Source organism: Peromyscus leucopus, chromosome 4 (genome assembly GCF_004664715.2).
Source record: "Peromyscus leucopus breed LL Stock chromosome 4, UCI_PerLeu_2.1, whole genome shotgun sequence".
In the NCBI taxonomy this organism is placed as follows: Eukaryota; Metazoa; Chordata; class Mammalia; order Rodentia; family Cricetidae; genus Peromyscus; species Peromyscus leucopus.
In genome coordinates this window covers 97,712,982-97,729,889 of record NC_051066.1, presented here as the reverse complement: position 1 = coordinate 97,729,889, position 16,908 = coordinate 97,712,982, and the positions used below count along the sequence as shown (strand labels likewise).

Below are 16,908 nucleotides of genomic sequence, written 5' to 3'. Positions count from 1 at the left end.
TCTTCCCATTCCATGCTAGAATGTTGAGTGTTTGTGTTCAGAAGACACTGTTTCACTCTGTTCCTCCCTACCCTCTGGCTCTTACAGCCTCTCCACCCCCTCTTCTGTGATGACCCCTGAGCCTTACTGGGGAGATGGTATGGTATATGTTCCATTTAGGGATGAGTAACTGCACAGACACTTGAGACAGGCTCTTACTATGTTTATCACCCAGTCTGGCCTCAGACTTGTAGTCTTCAGCCTCTTGAGTACTGGGATTATAAGGGTAAACTACCATACTTGAATTCATATAAATTTACTTAATCTGTTTATTTTTGTGTTTGTGTGTACGTATGAGTGTAGGTATGTGCATGCCATGTCATACATGTGCAGGTCAGAGGACAGCTTCGGAAATGGAGTCTCACCTTCCTTCATGAGGCAGAGTGTCTTATTTCTGCTGCTACACTGAGTACTTTAGGCTAGCTGGCCCATGGACTTCCTTCTGGGTAATTCTCCTCCTCTATTTTGTTGTAGGAATTCTGAGATTACAGCCGTGTACCATTGCACCCAAGCTTTTATATGGATTCTGGGCATTGAACTTGGATCACCAGGCACTTTGACCTGCTGGACCATCTCCTTAGCCCACATGAATGTATTTTTAATGTAGATTTTAAAATTTTTTGAAAGATCAGCACATAAAAATTTTGAAGATGGGCTGGAGAGATGGCTCAGAGGTTAAGAGCACTGACTGTTCTTCCAGAGGTCCTGAGTTCAATTCCCAGCAACCACATGGTGGCTCACAACCATCTGTAATGAGATCTGGTGCCCTCTTCTGGCCTGCAGTCATACATGCTGTATACATAAATAAATAAATCTTAAAAAGAATTGATTAAAAAAATGTTTTTGAAGACATGAATGCCTCCTTCAAAACATGATATATATAAAGTATAGCTTGGTGGTTGTAGCGCATGCCTTTAATCCAACACTCAGACACTCAGGAGGCAGAGAAAGGCAGACCTCTGAGTTTAAAGCCAACCTGGTCTACAGAGTGAGTTCCAGGACAGCCAGGGCTACACAGAGAAACCCTGTTTCAAAAGACAAACAAGCCACACACAAAACAAAACAAAACATGTTAGTCCAATAAGGTTCATGTTTTAGATGTCTGAGGATGATTTATCTGTGTAAAAATATGTTCTCTCCCCCCAGTAGAGGCCGTAGGGACATATAAGCACTGAGCTGCTATCTGAGGCTAACATTCTGTTTTAGTAAAACCCAAGTAACTGAGGTTTGGGTCACTAAAGTGTGTTATTAAGTGCCAAATAGCACCTAGCACCGTAGAGAGCTTTATTGCATGGAGACTTGAGATCCGGGGTTACTTGATGAATTTAGATCATGAGTGTCTGCCTGGCCCTGGACTTACAGAAACAGCAGGCTTCCTAAATTGCAGCTGCAAGTGGAGCCATAGGGATGCTCTGTTCTAGAACAGAGTGACTCCTAACGCTTTATCTGCTACTTTTCTCTTTCTAGCTGAGACTTCTGGGTGTGATCATGGTTCTTGGGAATCTTGTTTCTAGGAAGTAACTTGGAGAGCTTCGATGTGTCTTAGTGGCCGAGAGTGGCTGAGGGCATACCAAGTCTCTGGAAGTGGACCTATAATCAAGTCCCAGCTCTGCCACTCCTAGTTTAAAAGTGGGCATTTTCAGAGTCCCCAGCTTCACAAGAATACAGTGAAAATTAAATGAGAAACAACTTCCATGTAGTGTTCATGTGTTCCGTGTGGCACAAAGCAGTTACGTATTAAACATTGCAGTTATTATTACAAATGTTATGTGCACAGAGTAAGTGCTCACTATGAATTCATTGAGTGATAAAAAGAGTCAAAGCATTGTTTCATGGGCATACCACAAGTTATTTAGAAAACTCTTCTGAGACCGTGAGGTTTTATTTTCTATAAAAATAGATTGTTTTTCTGGACTGGAGAGAGGGTTCAGTGGGTAAAGTGTATGCTTCATAAGCAGGGAGACCTGAGTTCAGATCCCCAGCACCCATAGAAAAGGTGAGTGTGGTAGCACATGCCTGTAACCCCAGCACTGGGAGGCAGAGACATGTGCGTCCTACGTGTTCACTGGCCACTCAGTCTGGCTGAAGCCATGAACTTCAGGTCCAATGAAGAGACTTTGTCTCAAAAGATAAAATGGAGAATGATAGAGGGAGGTATCCAAAGTCATCCTCTGGGCTCCACATGCACACATGCAGACAAGCACATCTGTGTACACACACACACACACACACACACACACACACACACACACACAGGCAAGCACATCTATACACACACACAGGTACAGATAAGGACATCTGTACTCACAGACACAGACACACACATGAGAGGAGAGAGTTTTTTCTCTTTTGAATACATTTGACAGGAATGTGTGTATTTTATAAACATTATTACTTCTTTAAATAAATGCCCTTACAAAGAGTTATCAGGTCAGAGGTTGTCGGCATTGCTAGGTCCTGGCGTACTGTCAGGAAGCCCCATGCAAAGCATGCCTGATACAGTAGAATTGCCTTTTTGACTTCACCAACTTGACAAACGGAAGTGGTCTCTGTGGTTTCCTTCTGTAATTTTCTAAAATCTGGATTCACAGCACTGGAGAGGTAGAGGCCAAAGGATCAAGAAGTTGAGGCCTGCCTGGTTTATATAGTAAGACTGAATCTCAAATGAAAGAATTTGGGTTTTGTTTGTTTGGTCCTTCCCCTCGACCCTCACTTGCGTGGAACTCTCTCTGTAGACCAGGCTGGCTTCAAACTCACAGAGATCTGCCTGACTCTGTCTCCCAAATGCTGGGATTAAAGGCCAGTGCCTCCATGCCTAGCACATGAATTTTTCGTTTGTTTTTTCGAGATGGGGTTTCTCTGTGTAGGTTTGCGCCTTTCCTGGAACTCACTTGGTAGCCCAGGCTGGCCTCGAACTCACAGAGATCCACCTGGCTCTGCCTCCCGAGTGCTGGGATTAAAGGTGTGCGCCGCCGCCACCACCACCCAGCCGAAATATTTTTTGATCACTAATGCAGTTGAATATTTCTGCCATGTATTTAAGAATATGTTAAAGAAATGCATATCTCTTTATAATGATTCTTCCCCCAAACAAATAGAACCTGAAGTTAACTACTAATATTCTTATCAAGCAGTAGCCATCATAGTTCACGAGAAGAACAGATAGCTCACTAGAGTGTCTAAGTGGGTGGTAGTTTTTTTGATTTACATGAACATTAATAGGCATGATAGGTAGTAACAGTTAATTTCTAAAATGTGTTCAGTTTCCCATTTGCATGGACCTACCAAATCTGTTTTTCTTGGCTTCAAAATTGCCCTAGGAAAAAATGTTCTAAGAGATTAGACAGAAGAAATGATTTCTGGGTGAAATTACTAGGGCCCAAACACTGTGACTTCAGACCTCTCATTTCTCTGTGGCACTTGATGTCTGTGTGCAAATCTGTGCCAGGCAAGCAGATGTGTCTGGCGCTTCTGTGGACGCAAGAGATAGCTGCATCAAGACTTCTGGCAACAACTGTGGGCTGCCCCATGATGCCCCTCTCTAGACATCTCAGCGGACAGATGCCTTTAAGGGGGGTCAGGTTGGAATCTCTGCATTGTTCATGGAGCCTTTCCAAATCTCTTGTGTTTTCCCCTTCCTGTCAAGACTTGTGTTTTCACACTTTCCTACTTCCACATCAGAAGCGAGAATAACTGAATATGGGAAGGGGAAGAGGAATCAGACAATTTCTTCCTATTTGAAACTTGTTCAAGAAATGGGTCAAGCCGCGGTGGTGGCGCACGCCTTTAATCCCAGCATTCGGGAGGCAGAGGCAGGCAGATCTCTGTGAGTTCGAGGCCAGCCTGGGCTATAGAGTGAGTTCCAGAAAAGGTGCAGAGCTACACAGAGAAACCCTGTCTCAAAAAAACAAACAACAACAACGAGAGAGAGAGAGAGAGAGAGAGAGAGAGAGAGAGAGAGAGAGAGAGAGAGAGAGAGAGAGAGAAATGGGTCAAATAGAGTAAATAACAGGAGGATGTGGGAGGAAAGGCTGAGGCTTCTGTGGATGCGTGCACATTTGTGGTTTTGATATGCTGGATTGTAAGGAAAGAAAAGCACTGTCTAAAATAAGGAGATAGACTTCTGTATTTGTCCTATCTTTGAGTCTCTGTATGGAGTGATTCTTACTGTGCTGTAAATGAGGTTGAGGCAGCGCATCCTTAAGTTAGGAGGGGAAACATGTGCTTTAGGGTAGAAATAGAGGCTTAAGAATCGAATCCTTCTTTAATAACTGTAACGAACTGGCCAATCAGTAGGCCAGGATCCTTTTGCTGGCAACAGTCTGTTTGTTTTCCATTAAAACTGACACCACTTTACAGCTTGCAGTTGAGGTCTGGTTGGCTGAGAGCTGATTTCCTCCCTAGCACTGTCTGGGAGTCAGGGGACTGTGGCTCACTAGTGATGGCTTTTTCTCAGACCAGCAATGTCGAGGAAACCTCAAAGCCTGCCTGCATTGTTTCTTTGTTTTTGTTTTTGTTTTTTGTTTTTTGGTAGCGATCTACTACATAGAAGGAAAAAGCAAAAATTCATTTTGTGTCCTTCAAACCAAAGAATCTCCTTGTCTCTTCAGGAGTCCCATGTACTGAGCTGGCCTGTGACAAGCACCGGCTCTCCGGTGGCTGCTTAGCCTCTCTAAGCCTCTAGCCCCGGCCTCAGCCCTGTAGCTGAAAAGACTCCAGTGCTCCATTTCCTTAAAGCCTGACGTACACTAGCCGCCTGAAATGTAGACCTGTGACGTGCCAGTGGCAGTACCAAAGCTGACGTCCTCCCGAAGAGCAGGCTGAAGGCATCATGATGCTCCACCAGGCAATTTAAACATGTCCTACGTGAAAGAGCTCCCCCATTAACAGAGACACAGAGACCTCCCAGATATCATCTGGAAGGCACCTATGAGATCATCCCCTTGACTAGGTGGTGGCCATGGACTTCTCAGCAGTGTCCTTGCAACCCTCAAGTCTTTTAAAGAACAGGGACGTTCACAGTATTCATCAGCTGAAAGGACAATGACTTAGTTCTATGATTCCCATTTGTCCCTTACCAAAGATCTTGCTGATTTTTTTTCTGTTTTCATGTCCTTGGTGTTTTGAAATATTTATAGTTCTGCATTGATTAATAACTCATTTGTTTCCTAATTTTATTGATTAAAACTAGCTAGGATGACTGATCAATATAGGAAAATCATGACTGATTAGCATGGTAATTCCAGTGCAGAAATATATATATATATATATATATATATATATATATATATATATATATATCTTTTTACTTAGATTGTGTAGCAAAAGAATGGGGTGCTCTCCAGGCTTTTTGAGGTGCTCAACCACTACTTTTTGAGGGGCTCCTTTGACTCTGAGCATTGAGACTAAAAATGAATGACCTTCTATAAACTGTTCATTGTGCATAAAAACAGGCTAATGATTAAGAGTGGGATGGCTTAACTGCAAAGTTAAAATAAGTTACTCCCATTTCCATCTACCATTAGTGAATTTGGGTGTGCGGGACAGGGTTTGGAGAGGATGTTCTAGAATGAAACATTGGATTACTGGCTCCTTTTAAAGAATAGTGTTTGAATTAGCACATTTGAATCCTAACAAATACTTTATCTCACATATAATTATTTATGGGATCACTGTAGAGTGCTCATGATCTAGATTGGTTTAGTGCTGTAGACTGCAAACTTCTACCAGATTTAAGATTCTTTAGATGGATACATGTCCATTTGATAAAGAGGACCTGTTTTTCTCTAGGAAGGCTGTCCCAAGAGAGGGAATGTCTTCAAAGGGTGCATGCCATCACCCTGACACCTGGCTAATGGCAGCCCTCAAAAAGTGACCCCTGTGCACTCAGCCTTTGTGAGACCTCTAAGTGGGGGAGGGGAAACAGGGATAGATCTGTAGTGTGACAGCAAGGTAAGGATTTGAAGTGGATTCAGATTCTCACATCTGTGATGCTCTCCTGTGGTGATATTTTTTCCCCTGTGGTGATATTTTATTTGTGCTTTAATAAATAAAGCTTGCCTGGAGATCAGAGGAAAACCAAGCCATTATACGTAAACACAAAAGTCATGCAATATTAGCACACACCTTTAATCTTATCACTTGGCAGGCAAAGATTTGTCTGGTTCTCTATGAGTTCAAGGCCACACTGGAAACAGTCAGATATGGTAGCACACACCTTAAATTCCAACACTATTTAACAATGGAGGTCTGGAGGTCTGTACAGACAGACAGGAAGTGACAGAGCTGGGCAGGAAAAGGAAATGATGTAGCTGAACAGAGAGCAAATCAAATGGCAGAACAGCAAGGCATGTAGGCGTGGGTAGACAGAAGTATCTTGCATTTGGAAGCTGAGGTATTGGTGAGGTGAGGTTAGCTTGTGGCTGTTCCTATTCCTCTGATCTCTCTCAGGCTTTAACCTGGCTTCATGTTTTTTATTTAATAAGACCATTTAGAAATTCGTCTACACTCTCCACTGCTGAATATTGTATCAGCATAGTAATAGGTGATTCATGGAATATGATTGCTCCAAAAAGAATCAGTCCTGTGTGTACATTTAGCAGATAGATTTCAAATTGATGTGTGAGTCCCTTTCTGTGGCATCGGCATCAGCAGCCTTACCCAGACACTGATACCACTGTTGGTATTAGTGAGGTGTTTGTCAGAATACTAATTATTTTTTGTTTTTATTTTTTTGAGACAAGTTCTCACTATGTAGCCCAACCTAGCCTCAAATTTAAGATCTTCCTGGCTCTGCCTCCCAAGTCCTGGATGTGCGCCGTCACACCTGGCTTGTGTTTGATTTTAGGCATATGTTGTTGGGTGGAAAGTAATTCCAAACATTGGAGCAGGCAGATATGAGGAAATCATGCACTGGGGAGGTAAATACTATGATTTATATAAAAGACGAATCTTTTATTTAAAATTTCTGTGGTATACTTTATAGGAGATTAAAGTTTTTTATAGCAAAAATTGGGAAATTTATTTTATTCATGAGAGAGACAATTTCTACCATCTAGAATCAAAATCTAGTTAATAGAATGAACTGCTTCTAATCAGAACACTCATCATATGGACATTGATGCAACGTAAAGCAACAGAGCATTACAAATTTTGATATCAGAGTTTTAGAAATATGTTTATGTACATATATAGATGTAACAACGAACTTCCATCATCTTCTTTAATTTTTCTTTTATCTTGCTAGGGAAAGAATAGTCTGGCTGTGTTTCAAAAATCTCCTAATTAACAAGGAAACTCATCCAGCCACCATTGTGAGAAGGTAGTAGAAAGGTGTGAACATTGGCAGGCAGTGTGAAGGCTCTTCCCTAGCTGACAGCTAGCCCCAGAACACTGAGAGCTGTTGTTTCTTCTTCTTCTTCTTCTTCTTCTTCTTCTTCTTCTTCTTCTTCTTCTTCTTCTTCTTCTTCTTCTTCTTCTTCTTCTTCTTCACTGTGTTAGGTTGCACTTAGAACTGTTAGGTCTTACGATCTTCAAAATGTAACAGATGAGGAAATACATTTTTTTGTCTGTGCAATTTGAACATGTAAGGAAACTTTTAAAATGAAAAACAAACCAGTAGTATAAGGAATCATTTCTTTTCGTATAAGCAACATGTGCATCAGTAGGAGAGCAGGGCTTTAAAAGATTCTGATTATTAAAAATATTACCAGCCAGGTAGTGATGGTTCACACCTTTAATTCCAGCACTTGGGAGGCAGAGGCAGGTGGATCTCAGTGAGTTCGAGGCCAACCTGGTCTACAGAGTGAGTTCCAGGACAGGCACCAAAACTATGTAGAGAAACCCTGTCATGGAAAAAAAAAAAAAAAAAGATCACCAATATGTTTTGACAAATACATGGCACAAAATTTGTAGATTCATAGACTGAAACAATGGAACAGAGCTAACAGATGACAATAAACAGAAATAAATATGAACTACTGAACTTCATTTCTAAAAATCAGCTCTGGGTCATGTAAGATGAGGAAGAGGACTCAGAGTCTAGCCCAGTGTAGAGTTCTTGGCCAGCAGGCCCATGACCCTGGGTCCAAGCCCCTCATCACAAAAACAACAATAAAAAAGTCAAATTAGAGAAAAACAAAACAAAACCCACAACAAAATCTAGGATGAACTAAAATAGCATTTTATGAGAAAAGACCCAGATGGTACGTACATACAATCTATAAGCTTACCTTAAAGTGAGGTTTTAAAATCTTAGCCTCAAATGCTTCATTAAATTGAATTTGAAACATCAAAAGTTTTTTAAAAAGAAATACAAATTTTAAAAGTACTTACAAAAAACACCCAGCCATCAAGTTTTTTAAAAAATGAAATGCAAATGTTAAAAGTACTTCATAACAAAACAAACAAACCAAAAATTAATAAAACCAGCCACACACCGAAAGTTAAAAAAAAAAAAGGAGAGTTGAGAATATAGCTTAATGTAGACTACTTGACTAGTATTGGTGGATAGACAAAATAAATAAAAATAAAAGGACCAAGGTGATGTCTAAGCAACAGCCAACTCAGTTTATAAATCCAGAAACTTCTACCTATGTTGGACTCGCAGATTTTCCCAATGAAGCATAGCAAAAATCAGTGAAAAGGGATTGGAGTTCACACCTCATGGTGCTTGGTGAACTGGGTCTGGGAAAATCAGCTCTCATAAACAGCCTGTTCCTGACTGATCTCTACTCAGAATCATACCTGGAGCCACAGAGAAAATGGAAAGAATTGGCCAGCTGCTGAGATCGAGGGGGTTGGGGTGTCAAGCTGATGCGTACGTAGTGGACACCCCGGGCTGTGGGAATGCCATGCACCAAGAGGATCGCTTTAATCGTTATCTCCTGCCTTGCTGAGCAGTTTAAATGCCACCTACGCGATGAGAGGACGCTGAGTGGGATGCACATCTCCGATGACGGGGTGCACAGCTGCTTCTACTCCATCTCACCATTGGACGTGGATAGAAGTCCTTGGATGTTGCATTTATGAAAGTGACACACGGTCAGGTGGATGATGTGCCTGTCATCGTGAAATGCGGGAACATGAGCAGCTGGAGAATAGGATTTGGGATGAACCTGAATCACAAAGTGTCAAAATCTGTCACTTACCTGATGCAGAACCAGATGAAGACTGAAAGAGCAGACTGGACTCCTCAAGGCCAGGGTCCCAATTCTTTCTGGTTGACTGAAACCAAAGCAAGGTCAGAGATCACCTCTGCCCATGGGATGTTGTGGATGTCGGGAACCCAGAAACTGTCACTCTCTGAACTGTAAGTGATGCCTATCATTCAAGTTGAGGACCTCCAGGGAGTAACCCAGGACCTTTTCCTGGGATAACTTATGTTCCAGAAAGCTGAAGAGAGGCTGAGCTCCACCACACACAGGAGATGGTCTCCAGGATGCAGGCCCAGATGCCAGTGCAGGGTGATGACAGGGACGGGGGACCCTCTGGCATCATGTGCCACGTGAAGTTTGCGTGTTAAAAGCACTCTTGGATAAAAAGAAAACATTCCAGATGAATGTCATAGCTTGAGTTTTCTTAAGTTTGGATGTGTTCCCACCCGAATTTGAGTAACTGTGTCTGAGGAGATCATTAAAAAAAAAACCAAAAAAACAACTTGTGTGTGTGTGTGTGTGTGTGTGTGTGTGTGTGATGAAGTACTTTTAACATTTGTGTGTCATTTGCTATATTACAGTTTCGATTTTGTGAGGTAAACTATCATTTTCTTCTTCCTTAACCACTAATGTTGGGATTTATTTCTAAGAGTGGGTCCACATATCTACTTAGTAAATTCCCTTGGTTTAGCTGTCCTAACTGACTAATCATTGAGGGGCACTCTTGGTTTCTATCTAGGACAATTTGATTTGCTCCGAGTTGCTCGTGTGTGGTGGCCTTGTGCCTGTGACGGAGAAAGCTGTGCGTACTTGGTAGCGGGGTATTTGCTTATTATAACGAAGTCACAGTTTGGAGACTCCTAACTTTATAATTGTGCAGACCACCTAAAACCAATTTTGCTGCTGGAGTTAATAGCCTGTTCATCCTCACATTACTGTTAACGAGGCAGAGCAGGGGAGACCTAGCCAATGAGATGCATATTTACACTTAAGTAGCTTTTCATAGCAGGCTCGGGTTGAATTTCAAGGCCTCTGGAGTCCGGTGCTAGATCAACTTAAACTCTTTGTGTAGAGAACTCACCACAAGGACATTTGTAATGTGGCTGCTGATTATGTTATGCTGTGGAGAAAATCAAAGCAGCTTCACACTAATAAGACTCTTTATACAATAAGGGTCAATAAACTATTTTTACTCAACTGAAAAAGCAATTTAAAGAAAAACTAAGCTTTTTGAATTTTATACTGCATCTTGATGCACATTCTGTAACTGCAAGAGCAAAGATCTGCCATGGACATGAGACTCACAGTCCTTGGCTATTATGGCTCCAAAGCCAGGCTTCTCATTGGGCATTGCTTCTGCACAAACAGCCCCTTGAAGCCCAAATGCCTGCCAGGTTTTCCTGTAACTCTTCCCTTTTTTGAATGATTTTCTGTTGAGAGGGAAACAGCGGTGCCGATGTTTTTATGCTCAGGCCGCCTGTCTGTTTGCAGCCATGGCTGTTCCCTTTGGTGTGTGGAGTATAAATGTCTCTGTGTCCTGGAAGACCACAGGCAGGTGATTGGAGCCACACTGGGCCTAGGTTCTGGCACTCTGGCCTCCTTGCCCCTGCCCTGCCGTCCTCCTGCCCTCTCATCTCCCAAGGTCAGTTAAAGACTACAGAGCGGGGCCCCGGGAGGGAGACAGGTGTGGAGGGCGCGGGTGCTGTCTTGTGCTTTAATTCCACTGCAGCTGAATAGCTCAGCAGAAGAAGGTGCTTGATTTATGAGGAAACCAGGAGCTGGTTTGTTGCCTTTATTTTTTTCCGCTTTAGGCCAAAAATAATAGTACTAATAAAGTGAAACTTAAAAAGTTACTTATAAAGATGTGCAACAGACATTAATCTCTTTCTCGTTTTGAAAACATTTAGGTGTGGAGAAGAGGCTTCGTGTGTAAGAGCCTGTCTGCTCTTGCGGAGGCTCTGTTCGTTTCCAGCACTCAGAGGTGACTGAAAGCCGCCGCGTGTCGATTGTGATTGTCTGGCCTCCCTATCAACTTACGCTGTTTTTAAAACAAATTACACTTAAAATTTTTTTTAGCTGTTTATAGATTTGTAAGCATTTATAAGAATCATTCAAAAAGATCCTACTAGGTACCATTTACCCAGTTTCCTCTATGGGAACATTTTACAAATCCATAGTCCATTATCACAACCAAGATGCTGTCATTGACACAAGATACAGGGCATTCATTGCTGGCACTACATGTGTCTTCCCACCGTCCCTTCAGAGTCCTCTTCCTCTCTCTCGCCCTTCCAGCCTCAATAGTTGGTATCTGTTTTCAACCTCTGTAATATTTTCTTTTAAAGGATGTTATATAAATGAGCCATTCCATATATAGACCATTGGAATTTTTTTCCACTCAGAAACATCCTCCGGGAGTTCATTTAGGCTATCGAGTAGTTATTTCTCTTTATTGACAAGCAGTACTCCATTGGTTTAAGTATTATCTATTAAAGGGTGCCTGGGTTGTTTGTATTTTTTAGCTACTGTCTCTAAGGCTGTTGTAAGGATCTGTATAAAGGCATTTTGTGAATATAAGACTTCATCTCTCTCAGGGGATCTGCTAGGTTATGTAGCAGTTGCGTGTTTAGTTTTACAAGAAACCAACAACAACAACAAAAAACCTCCCACGGTGTCTGTACCTTTGTCCATTCCCCCCAGCAGTGTAAACACCCCAGCAGTGTGAATACCCCAGCAGTGTGAACAAACACCCCAGCAGTGTGAACAAACACCCCAGCAGTGTGAATACCCCAGCAGTGTGAACAAACACCCCAGCAGTGTGAACACCCCAGCAGTGTGAACTAACACCCCAGCAGTGTGAACAAACACCCCAGCAGTGTGAACAAACACCCCAGCAGTGTGAACAAACACCCCAGCAGTGTGAACAAACACCCCAGCAGTGTGAACAAACACCCCAGCAGTGTGAACACCCCAGCAGTGTGAACAAACACCCCAGCAGTGTGAACACCCCAGCAGTGTGAACACCCCAGCAGTGTGAACACCCCAGCAGTGTGAACAAACACCCCAGCAGTGTGAACATCCCAGCAGTGTGAACAAACACCCCAGCAGTGTGAACAAACACCCCAGCAGTGTGAACAAACACCCCAGCAGTGTGAACAAACACCCCAGCAGTGTGAACATCCCAGCAGTGTGAACATCCCAGCAGTGTGAACAAACACCCCAGCAGTGTGAACAAACACCCCAGCAGTGTGAACAAACATCCCAGCAGTGTGAACATCTCAGCAGTGTGAACATCCCAGCAGTGTGAACGCCCCAGCAGTGTGAACACTCCAGTTTCTTTGCATCTTTGCCAGCATTTTGTATTGTCGCTGTTTTTATTTTTGTCATCTGATAGGTGTGTGAAAGTAACTTCTGCCTTTGGGGATTGAACTTATGACCTCTCGAATATGAGGCAAGTGTTCTCCCACTGAGCTACAGCCCCAGCCCTAGCCCTAGCCAGGCTTTAACTCACATTCCCTAATGCTTAATGGTGTTGACCATCTTTCGATGAACCTATCTGCCGGCTGTGTATCCTTGTTGGTGAAATAGCTGCCCCTGAGCTTTGCCCATTTTCTAATTAGCTTGTCTTTGTATTTACTGTTGGATTTTGAACAAACCTGGGCTCATTTTTAGCAGTGTGCTGTTTGTTGTTTTGACTCTGCTGTTTCTGCTTTCTTGATGCCCTGCTTGTCTGAACTCCCACAACCTTATTTATGTGACTTATTGTAGCTTGGGAAGTCCTGTTCTGTTCTGAATAGTTCTAGAACAAAATGAAGGTCCCCTAAACTCACTGATACTTAAAAATTCTTTCAAAGACATTATAAAATTTACCTGTCTGAAGTGTGAAAAATAGTAATATAAATATATCAGTATTTTAATATATTCACAAAGTTATATAATCATCACCAGTGTGTAAATTTAGAATATTTTCATTTTTTTCCTCCAAAAGAAATTGCGTGTCTATTAGCATTCACTTCTCATCCCCCCAACTCTCCCAATTCCCCAGCTCCTGGAAACCACAAATGTACATGCTGTCTTTATGAGCCCACCTATATTCCAGGGCATTTTGTAAAGTTTCATCATGCCATGCGTGACCCTTCACATCTGGCTTCTTTCACTTGGTGCATTTTAAAGATTCTCCCATGTTATATAATTAATTAGTCTTCATTTATCTCGTGACTGTGTAAGTACTCAATTCTGTGTGTAACCTGTATTTTGTTTCCCTATTTATCAGCTGATGGACATTGTTTATACTCTTTTCTGACTGTTAATAATGCTGCCATGCACATTTGTGTCCAGGGTTGCTTCTGGATGTTTGTTTCTGTGGTGCTGGGGATCAAAGCCAGGGCTGTGGGCATGGTAGGTAAATGTTCTTCCTTCCACTTAGAGGTTCCCGGGCCCTTAGAAATAGTTTAGTTTTGCTTTGGTTTTGTTTTTCTTGGTGCATGTGTTCTCTTTCCTCTTGGGTGTGTACTAGGAACAAAATTAGTTGCTGGGTGAGATGGTAACTGTGCAGGGCACTTGCAAGCTGTCTCCTAATACTACTGTACATTTTATATCCCACCAGCAATGTGCAGGAATTCTGAACCCCACGTCCCCACAATTCTTGGTATTTTATATTGTGGCTGCTTGTTATTTTGTTTTGAGCATCCTAGAGAAATGACACATCTCTTTAGTTTTGATTCCTAATGCCATTGACTGATGATGTTGAGGGTTATTATATGTGCTGACTGGCCACTTGAATTTCTCTGGAGAAATAGCTACTTAAATCCCTTATCTATTTTTAGATTGGATAGTCTTTTGTTTGTTCATGCCTTGTATTTTCACTTTCTTAATGGCATCTACTATGGTATGAACATTGTTATTCCTCCATGGTTCCTATGTTAGAAATTAATTATTAATTAATGATTAATTTAACTAACAATTGATTTAATTTCTAGTGTTAACTGTATCAGAAGATGGGGACTTTGGGGTGTGATTAGGTACTGAGGCTCCGCCCTTATGCTAGAGACTCGGGGGCACTCAGGGAGAGTAAAGGTACCAAGAACAAAGACCTGTCTTCGAGAAACTGCCCACTGGTGTTTTGATCCTGGACTTCTCAGCCTTTGGAACTGCAGAGTGTATTTATTCTGTTAGAAATTGTCCAGACTTTGGTATTTTTATAGCAGCCTAATCGGAGTAAGATAGTGTCTTTTCAAGCACAAATGTTTGCCACATTTTAATCTGACCCTGTCCATTTTCCTAAGCTTTTCCTGTGGAGAAATACCTAGTTTCTCCCCTAGTTCTCTTAGTCTGTATGGATGAATGAATGTGCCCTCTTCCTTGGGAAAGGTGAGGTTCTTTATTATAAATTGCTTAACTTGTCTCAGTTTGCTAAGTTTCTGGATATTTTTACTTCCTCTCTGAACCCTACTCTGAAATAAAAAGGAGGAGGAGAGAGGAAGAAAAGGAGGGGGGAGGAAGAGAAGGGAGGAGGAAGAGAAGGAGTGGGAGGAAGAGGAGGAAGAGGAGGAGGAGGGAGAGGTAGAGGAGGAGAAGAAAGAGGAGAAGGAGGAGGGGGAGGAAGAAGAGGAGGGTGGAGGAAGAGGAGGAGGAGTTGGTGAAGGAGAAGCCGCCGCAGCAACAGCAGCGGCAGCGGCAGCAGCGCCCAGCATCGTAGAACGCGCCTGTGATGCTAGCAGTTGGGAGGCTGGAGCCAGGGGGCTGTGAGTTTGGGAGCAGTCCAAAATACACAGCCAGATCCTTCTTAGAACAAACAAAAAAGTGAACCCAACGTTTTGCTTGGGTGATCTCTTCTACCTGATTCCTCCTACCCCTTCTTGAACTTTAATGCCAGGACTGATTTATCTCCCTCCTGCAACAGCTCCATCCTTTCCAGCTGTTCTTACTTTCTGACCTCTCTATAACCTCAAGTCTTTGTTGCCTGTTAAAGAAAGGACAGGGCACCAGGCAGTGGTGGCACACGCCTTTAATCCCAGCACTCAGGAGGCAGAGGCAGGTGGATCTCTGTGAGTTCAAGGCCAACCTGGTCTACAGAGTGAGATCCAGGAAAGGAGCAAAGCTACAGAGAAACCCTGTCTCGAAATACCAAAAAAAAAAAAAAAAAAAAAAAAAAAGACAGGCCAACTTATTTTTGCTTATGCTGTCAAATGCTTGGTGGCTTCTCTTTGCTGTCAACCTTCGGGTTTACTCCATCTGAGTTATCTCAACCCTCTCAGTAGTCTCCAAACCCCTGGACTCTCACTTTAAGTAAGTTACACAGTTTTCATTGTGGGGAAGTCTTGCCATCTATTTACCTGTCCACAAACTTCTGGTGACTCATTTAGCTATCCATAGGACTTTCCACTCTAATATCCAAAGCCTCTTCTGACCCCTGTTCTCTGGCTTCTTACCAGACTAGTTTGCTCCCAGAATGCCTATCTTCCTTCTATCTTCCTATGGAAAGTCTGTATAAAATTCTCCCTCCCCTTCCACCAGAGGGCGCTCTGCAATCTCTAAATTCTATTTGTGGCCCCTATTAGTCTGTGTGGTTGGTGTTACTCCATCCTACATTGTAGCTGTTTAAAATAGATTTTCATATACAGACTAGAGGCTTATCCATCCCTTGGTCCTCTCCAGCAAGTGACCCAAGGCTTTAGATCTCAGGTATTTCTTGGTTTTTTTTTTTGTTTGTTTGTAAGGAGAGTTATTGATTTGATATGGAGTGAAAAAAAGAACCCAGGCACCCACATCCATGGAAAAAATCTGGAAAAGATTAGGCAGAAAGCATAGGTAAGCTGTAGAAGGTGAGTCAGAGAAAGTACTTTCATGCTGTAGCTGTGAGGTGAGCGAGAGAGCCCGGGGTTTAAAACCTCGTTTTAGTTTTAGTTTTTGTTTTTGTTTTTGTTTTTTTGGAATGTCAGTATCGCCTTTGAAAAGTAATCAGTGAACAGCGGATCTACTGCTGAATGTTAAAATGGTAAGGGTTAAAAATGCAGACGGGGTGGAGTAAAAGGCAAAGTCACCTTAGCTGCCAGGCTGAATCGCCTCTTCTGAAGGCTGGCCCAGAATCGCTGTGAAGGGCGTTGTGTTTGCCTTCCGGGTGCAGAGCAGGAGAGGCGAATTGCAGAGAAACCCTGTCTCGGAAAACCAAAAAAAAAAAAGAATTTGTAAACTAGAAAGCACCACATGTGAGTTGACCTTTGCGGTTTAAAAATCTTTCCAAATGTAGTCAGTCTACAGCTTACATCCCATTGACACTGCCCAGGTGGACTCTTCCGTGACTTTTATGCTGCTATTAGTGAAAAACCCACCCAGGTCATGAAAATCTGTCATGGTCCTGGAGAGATGGCTCAGTAGTTAAGAGCACATGCTGCTCTTGCAGAGGACCTGGGTTCAGTTCCCAGAACCCACACAGTGACTCACAACCATCGGTAACTGCAGCTCCAGGTGACCCAAAGCCCTCTTCAGACCTCCATGGGCACCAGGCAGTGGTGCACATACATGCACAGAAGCAAGACACAATAAAATAAAATACATAAATCTAAAGAACACTTTTAAAGTAAGTATCATGACCAAAATACATGTAGGGTTAAGGATAGATGCAGTTATGAGTTTGCATTAAAAAACCTTAAGTCCACCTGTTTATAAGACTTTATTCATTGTATGATTCATATTCTTTACTCTATTGGGTGTT

General features: G+C 42.4%; 1 protein-coding gene and 1 pseudogene across 3 annotated transcripts in view; both read left to right on the top strand.

Annotated features, from left to right (window-relative positions):
• Frmd5 (FERM domain containing 5) overlaps nt 1-16,908 on the top strand; it is a 268,059-nt gene that overhangs the window by 100,343 nt on the left and 150,808 nt on the right. The window lies entirely within an intron of this gene.
• LOC114699599 lies at nt 8,562-14,712 on the top strand (annotated as a pseudogene).